The sequence below is a fragment of the Hemiscyllium ocellatum genome, unplaced genomic scaffold (assembly GCF_020745735.1).
Source record: "Hemiscyllium ocellatum isolate sHemOce1 unplaced genomic scaffold, sHemOce1.pat.X.cur. scaffold_345_pat_ctg1, whole genome shotgun sequence".
In the NCBI taxonomy this organism is placed as follows: Eukaryota; Metazoa; Chordata; class Chondrichthyes; order Orectolobiformes; family Hemiscylliidae; genus Hemiscyllium; species Hemiscyllium ocellatum.
In genome coordinates this window covers 679582-688104 of record NW_026868429.1, presented here as the reverse complement: position 1 = coordinate 688104, position 8523 = coordinate 679582, and positions in this window count along the sequence as shown.

Genomic DNA, 8523 nt, shown 5'->3' with positions numbered 1-8523 from the left:
CTGGCTACAATGATTCCTTCACTTCGAAGCTGAAGAGGGACGGGTGAAGAGTGTGACTGTTCATCGGGTTACGGTGCGCAGGTCACGCTCAGACCAACACCCTCACCCTCTCCTTGTGCGATTACATAGTTGCAGGGACAAACAAAGACTTATGGAAGCTTCCAGAACAAAGGGAAAAGACCCGACGAGGGCTCCAGGATTATGTTCTTCCAGGTCTTTTCAGTGGCAGTGATTCATAAAAGGAAATCTTTTGATGATATCAAGAGAAGGTTAAGGAACTTGAGATTCAGTATTCCTTAATGAACTCAGTGGTTCTCCGTTTGCTTTCAATAGATCCACGCACTGGTGAATCTTTCAACAGGTCCACTGACTTTCCAGAGGATGTGAAAACTTTGTGGACACTTTAAAGTGGGCTGGATGCTTTAATGGAAAGCGATAACCTTGTTTATATTTTTAAAATAAAGTTTGTTGAATGTTTCTGGTATTAAGCAGTGTTAAATTATAGTCGGGGATGTGTAGAGTACACACTTTTAACTTCTTCATTAGTATTACTATTCTTTTTTCTCCTGTTGAGTTTGTGTATCGGGTTCGGCTCAAGCTGGAGGTAGTTATGAAGGTGATCGTGATGACTGAATGCCTACCTAAGGGCAGTTCAATCCCGATGTTTGTGATTAATTGCCCTGGATGCAGTATTAATAATGGGGCAGAAGGTAAAGATTTGTGACGTGGAAATGCCCCCAGTCGGCGGGGGATAAATGCCCCTCCTGAGTGTCATTGGCATTTTGTATCTTTTTTTTTGTTTTCGTATGTATTTAGTTTTGGAACGTTTTGAGAGCTTGTTAGTTGTAGTAGCTTTAGTTTGTATGTCTTTTTAGGCTCTATGATTCTTTTTTCATTGGTGCTCAGCGATTTGTAATTCGAGTTCTTGCTCTCTTGATTTCAAATATTGTTTCAGTGTGTAATGGCTAATGCTGTGCTTAAATGGTGTATCTGGAACATTTAGGGGAGCCATTCGCCAGTTAAGAGGGAAAAAGTACTTTCTCGCCTTAAAAAGGAGAGGGTGGATATTGCCGTATTTCAGGAGATGCACTTTGATGACAGGGAACATTTGACATTACAGCAAGGTGGGTTTCATCGGGTTTATTTCTTGTCTTTTAATAATAGGAATAGAGGAGAAGCCATACTGATGAGGAAGAATCTTTCATTTAAATTACTAGATTGTACTAGACACCCACGGGAATATCATAACCCTCAAAGATATATGGGGAAGAAAGCGATATTTTGAATGTTTATTGCCCCCTGGCTCACTGCCTTAAATTCATGATAGAAGCATTTTCCAAATTAAGTAATCTTTCTTCGCAGCACATTATCCTAGGAGGAGATTTCAATTGTCGTTTGCACCGACAGTGGACATAATGGCCAAAGGCACCCAGCACCATCTTTCCAATCTAAGGAAATAGTGGACTGTTGTATGGAACTGGGGCTAGTGGATGTATGGAGGCAGATCCACCTCATAGATAGGGATTTTACTTTCTTCTTTAACCCGCAGAAATGTCACATTAGGGTTGATCTCCTCCTCACCCTGCAGCAATCTTTGATTCAGTCTTGTTCTGTACAATTGGGAATATTACCATTTATGACCATGCAGCAGTATACCTATTGGTTAAGATGAAGGACAATATAGCAGGTTCGAGACACTGGCGAATGGATCCCTTTATTCTTGAGGATGGTAAGTAGATTCAGTATTTCTGTAATGAATTCAGCTCTTTCTTAGCCGTTAATTCAGATTCAACCAGTAACCCATCCATTCTATGGGAAATTGCTAAGGATTATACCAAAGGGATAATTATTCCTTAGGATGCAGCAGAAGGGGGAGCAGGAACGCTTGCTCCAGGCACGGTTGAAGGCAGCCGAGAGGGCATACTGTGATAGACCCTCGGTGGCTAGGCTGCAGAGGATCACAACGCTTCGGTCTGCAGTGAATTCCATGCTCACACAGACAGCCAAGAAGGAACTTACTTCTGCAAAACAAAGACTGTTTGAGCATGGTGATAAGCCAGGCAAGTATTTAGCCGACCTTGCGAGGAAAAAGAGAGGCCCACAGCCATTACCTTAATTTGGGAAGGTACTGGAACCTTTACCTGAGATCCAATAAGATTAAAGCAGTATTTCGGAGATTTTTCTCCGAAATATATCAGACTGAGCATTATGAGGCTAGATGGACAAAAAAGAATCTTTCTTGAAGAATTTGGATCTTCCAGGGGTGACCCCCAAATAAGTGTCTTGCCTTTATGCACCATTGTCAGTGCTGGAGGGTGAAAAGCTGTTACCGGGCGGAAAGGCGCCCGGTCCTGATGGATGTCCACGTGAATTTTATGAGGAATTTATAAACCTATTGTCAGGGTCGATGCTTACCAGTTTAGTCACTCACACAGTCATGACTGCCTCCCACCATCCTTAAGAGAGGCTCATATTTCTCTTATTCTTAAGAAAAGGAAGACACCGAAAGATTGTGCTTCCTATAGGCCCATCTCACTTCTAAATGTTGATTTCAAAATTCTGTCTGAGTCCCTTATATGAAGGATGGAAACTATTTATCGTTCCATTGACATAGTGTACCAAACCGGCTTATAAAAGACTGCAGATATTCCAACAATGTTAGATTACTCAATATGATCCAAGTGTGTCAACAGCAAATTATAAAGGTAATAATGATCTCTTTAGATGCAGAGAAGGCGTTTGCTTGGGTTGAATAGCTGTATCTCTTCTATACGTTAGAATGATTTACCTCGGCAAAGTGTTTGTAAAGTGGGTGAGGGTCCTTGAAAGTGATCCTCTGTGTGCGATCCTGTAAAATTAATATGTCTAGCGGCAGTCGACGAGGTTATCCCCTTTCACCAGTGTTGTTTACGTTGGTGATTGAGCCACTGACGAAGGCCATTTGCAGGGACCCCAACATATCTGCCCCAGAAGTGGGATGGAAGTCACGTAGGATTACATTGTCTGCAGATGACGGTCTTAAATTTTTGGTACCTCACCTCATGCAATGCATACGTTAGTTTGATGCCTTTTTCGGATGTACCTTTGATTTTACAACGTCGGGGGCCATGTCTATGGGCGAACTCAGGAAAATATCTGATGCTGTGGGAGAATCCTGATTTCCTTTTCAATGGTCCCAGGGGGTAATGAGGGTGTTCCCTATTTAGGTTTATTCGTTAATGCTATATTTGAACTTATATTTACGTGGGATTTGTCCATTTGTTTGACAAAATTAGACAAGACCTTCGAATATGGGAGCACTTCCAATATCCTGGCTAGGTCAGATAGTTCTTATTAACATGATTTCCCTCCCTTGTTTGCTATACCGCGTGTGAATGCTTTCTTTGATGTTTCCCAGAAAGACATTTAGGAGACTAAATGGATGATGTAGCTCCTTGATTTGTCACCATAAGCGACCACCATAAGTTAACCAAATTACATCGAGACCACAGTTTGAGGGGAGTAAATCTCCCGAATATTGAAAGCTATCAAAAAAGCTCTTCTTTACCCGATGTTAGTGAGGCCTCGGCGTCAATATGGTTAGATATTGAAGCTTCTCAGGCAAAGTGCTCCCTTATTAGTCTGCTATTCATAGATAAAATGAGGACATTTATGGAGTATTGCCATTTCCCAACCAGTATCAATAATTTTAAAGTAGGGAGGGCAATGTTTCCGATTTAGGGCAATACAGCAAAACCTCATTTCTTACCCCAAAACGTGGTGTACCGTGTTTCCGACGGGGGATACTGGATTCCATGTTTAAACTGTGGGCAACTCGTGGGTGTATCTTGCTTTGATGATTTATCTGAGGGAGAAGCAAGGATGTCCTTTGATCAAATATGTCGTAACAATAGACTACCGAGTAGAGATCTCTTCTGTTTTTTTTTATCAGATCAGAGATGTTATTCCAAAGAGAACCACGCTTTTAACAGACCCGTACAGATCCGATTCAGAGAAGAGGGTGCTTAGTGCTAAGAACACACTCTCTGTCAGTACACTTTGTCATTTGTTGGACAGTGGCCCCTCAGACGAGACTTTGTGCCTTTCTGAGGTCTGCAAAGAGAGTTGGGAGTTCAGATCTCTTTGGACACAGGGGACGATATTTGTGAAAATGCAAGAAGTATTTCGACCTGTAAGAATACTGTCGCCATGTAGTTAAAGATTCTTCACAGAGTCTATCTGGCCGCAGATCCTCTCTCAAACTTCAAGATGGGAGTATGTCTTAAATACAGAATGACTATGGCCACACTTACTCATTGCTTGTCGACCTTCCACCAGCGCTATAAGAGCGGTGTGTTCGATGGGATGGAGAGGATCTTGGGGACGGAATTGAAGATGGCTCAGGTTTCCCTTTTCCTGGGCCTGCCCAGTCTACCTTACTCAGATGTGTATAGGAAAAAGTACTTCAATACCCTCACTCCCTGTGTTTACAAAAATGTTATGTTGTGTTAGGTGTCTGAAAACCCCTGGGTCTATTGCGTTGTCGTATCCTAGTCATGGAGCATAGCCCTTTGGAATTTTTTAAAGGTATGTTGCACCAGAAAATAGAGGATTTTTACAAGACATGACAGCCCTTTTTGAATTACCAAGATACAGGCTGATCTGCCACACTAATAAGGACTTTTATATAGCTATGAAGAACTTGACTAATGAATGTAATGTCCAGAAAGGAAGAAATACGAACAAATGAACGTGTATTAGTTAATGCTCTTGGAGGTTGAGAGCTATAGTTTTGTTGCACTGAGTTCTACTATTCGTTTTTTTTATTTTTCTTCAGTCCATTGATTTTCCTTGATTTATTTTTATCTACATACACATAAGTGTAATTGTGTTCATTTGCATTGCTTTTTGAGTTGGGTATTATTGGTTCATTGAGCATTAAAACGAGTTTCTCTGAATAAAAATATTTTTGACAAAAACAAAATGTTAACATGGACAGAATAGAGTACCAAAGGACGATTTCATCATTAGTGAGACCACAAATTATGGTTCACGTTAAGGGTCATCACACCTCGGGTGAAAGGATGATGTTGAGAGGGCGTCCCATTGGTGGCAACCTCAGTCTGTGTGGGGAATTGAACCTGCACTGTTGGCTTTGCTCTGCATCACAAGCCAGCCATCCAGCCAACAGATTGCAAGACTGTGTAACTGCTTTGATAGAAATAGCCAAAGTCAAAATAAAATATAAACTCTGATAAGAAGGAAAAAAAGGTACAATTCAGATAACGGCCAAGATAATGGCTGACGAAAAATACAGTCTCCTATGGAAATTATATTTTATAACGAGACAGTTGAATGGATGCTATTTTTGGTTGAATGTAAAAAGGTGACCCAAGCGAAATAACCAGCATTACTAATTGTGGTTAGATATCGATAACTAGAAAATATGAGTACATTTTTGATTGGTTTGTGTGCAGCATTTTTACCATTGTATGAAAGTAAAAAAGCTGATGGAACATATTTTTGGAGTGTTGGTCCCCAAGGGAAATTCCTGCCGAACACATGCTTGAAGAAACCAAGATTAGAAAGTACAGCACATTTGAAGGGCTGAATGGACTCATTATGGATTTTAATTGCATGTGATTAAAAAAAAACGCTCTGTTCCTTCACCTAATGTTTTACACACTGGGGCACTGCCATTTTCCTGAAACTGGGAACTATTTGAAACATTATCTGGAACATTCCATAAACACCCTTCTCCAGAGCATACTACAATCTGTGGGGATATTACAAAGGCAGGAGACACGGGGCGGGGGGGGGCTGCTGCGCGCAGGAATGAGAGTAGAAGAGCATGAGCCTTGTTCGGGTGTTGGTGATGGAAGAGACATACATTCAGTGCGAGGGACGAGAGAGCATACAATGACCCTTTATCCTCGCAGAGTAGGGAATGTCATCGACGTTTTCCCTGCATTGCTGGGCATTGCTACTGATCGCTGATACTGCACTGAGCTGGGTAATGAGCTCAGACCATGTTCGGTGGGTCTGGTGGTTTGGCCCACTCTGGGAAGAGATGTACTAACCCATCCACCAGGATATCTGTGACCCTGTTGACAAATCGTGGTGTAATTTTCCCTTATCTGCTGTGCTCTGTGTAAACTGTACATGGCAGCTCCAAATTGAGGAAAGCTCAATTGAGTGCCCATTGTCCTTTTAAAGATGGCACCAGTGTCAGGGATCACGGAATTTCCTGGGGCATCCGGCGATGGTGGGTACCTCCAACCATGATGGGTCGGAGAATCGGGCTGGCATTGAATGAGAGGGACACCATGGGGTTGGGTGGGTAGTTAATGAGGTGAGTTCGATAAGATAGCACCAGGAAACTAGCTCAGCCTCATGCAGACAATCCCCCTGTCACACTCAATGAAAATCACTCAAAGATAAATTATTGCTAAATTCAGACGGATGAGTTGAAGACTCTGCTGACCCTACTCACAGTTACAGAGCTGCAGAACAAATCCTTATCCAAAACTCTCCATCATCTGAACTCATACTTATATTCTGTTCACCATCATTACTGGTAATCCTGTCTTATTTTCCCGGATGCTATCGAAATGTCTATATCACAGCATTCTGAAACCTGTGAACACACCCTTCTATGATACTTTTGCTCAATCTCACCCTCGCAGCTTATTCCCAAAACCACTTTCATTTACTGTCATGCACTGAGACAGGCCCTTCAGCCAAAACTGGTCCATACCAACCAAAATGTCCGTCAACATTCACCCCATTTCCCTGCACTTGTCCCATATCCTTCTCTGCCTTTCCAATTAATATATTGTTCGAACAAAGTGCAGCGAGGTTTTGTGACATCAAGAAAGGCCTCAGGAAAGATCTTGCTGAATCTACCATTCATCTCACCCCAGCAATCAGGGTTACAAAGAAACAATTTGACTGGAGGTTATAAACAAGAAGTACAAGCAAACACTGGTGGGAGATGTGTATGGAAGTCAATACTGCAGGGAAAAAATGTGTACGTTCTAAACAGGAAATTAGATATACCAGTGTTTGCAAACAAAACTCAACGGGTCTGGTACCACTTAAAGGAAGAAAGTCGAAAGTTTGGCCCTCGAATAGTACAGCAGGTCAGGGGCATCCAAGGAGTAGGCAAGTCTATGTTTCGGTCATAAGCCCTTCATCAGGAATTCATTTCAGAATTCACTTCTTCCTAATCCTCTGTAGGAAGAGAGTGAGTCAACATTTTTAATTTGGAGATTCTTCATCAAAACAGCTTTTGTTTTCGATCTCCAGTATATGCAGCTCCTTGTTTTATTTTAGATCATCAATTATGTTGCATGCTGCAGTATTAATGGGCAACTTGATCTGGCAAGAAGGGAAGGGCGAGGGCAGAAGAGCAGGCAATGTGTCAGTCACAGCTTAAGGCCCTGTCATTCAGAATGTGAATTCTGGGTGGAGATAAAGGAGGGCTTGTCGGAAGCACTGCACTGGAATTTGACATCATTTGAACAGATGTGGCAGATCGAGAGAAAGTGGGAGGATACCGTTTCTCTCGCAGCTGGTCAATGAGTGGTACAGTGGCTAGCAATACTGCCTTACAGCACCAATGACCTGGGTTTGATTCCACCTTTTGGTGACTCTCTGTGCGGTGTTTGCACCTTCTCCCTGTGTGTGCGTGAGTTTCCTCTGGGTGTTTGGTTTTCCTCTCGCAGCCAAAAATGTCCAGGTTAGGTTCAGTGACCTCACTAAATTGATCCACAGTATCCAGTGATGTGCAGATTCGGTAGATTGTCCATGGGAAATGTAGAGTTACCGGGGTAACGTATGAGTGTGTTGGTCAGCATGTTATCTGGAGGGTCAGTGTGGACTCGATGGGCCAAATGGCCTGGTTCCACACTCCAGGGCTTCTATAATTTCTATGTAGCTGTCTGTGTTTGAAAAAAATTCCCAGGATCCTACCTATAAGTGCGAACACAATTTGCCTCAACAAAATGTTACACCTTCCGTTTGTCTGACATGAACTCCATCAGCCACTCTCCGGCCATTTAGCCCATCTGATCAGGGTCCTGTTTTACTCTGAGTTAACCATCTTCACTGTCCACTACCTCACCAATTTTGGTGTTATCTGCAAACTCACTAACCATTCCTATTGTATTCATGTCCAAATCATTTATATGAAATGACAAAATGCATTAGAACCTTGTGGCACGCTACTGGTCACAGGCCTCCAGTCCAAATAACACAGCTCACAAACATTACCTTCGTCTATTACCTTCGAACCAATTACCTCCAACTCTCCCTGTATTCTATGTGATCTCACCATGCTAACCAGTTTACCATGCGGAAACTTTTCGAATGCCTTACTAAAGTCCATATTCCATTCCACAGTTCTATTTCTGTGCCTTCATCAATCTTATTCGTCACTTCTTCAAAACACTAAATCAAATTAGTGAGGCACGATTTCTCATATGCAAAGTCATGTTGACTATCGCTAATCTGAATTTGCATTTACAAACAAGTAAATGCTGT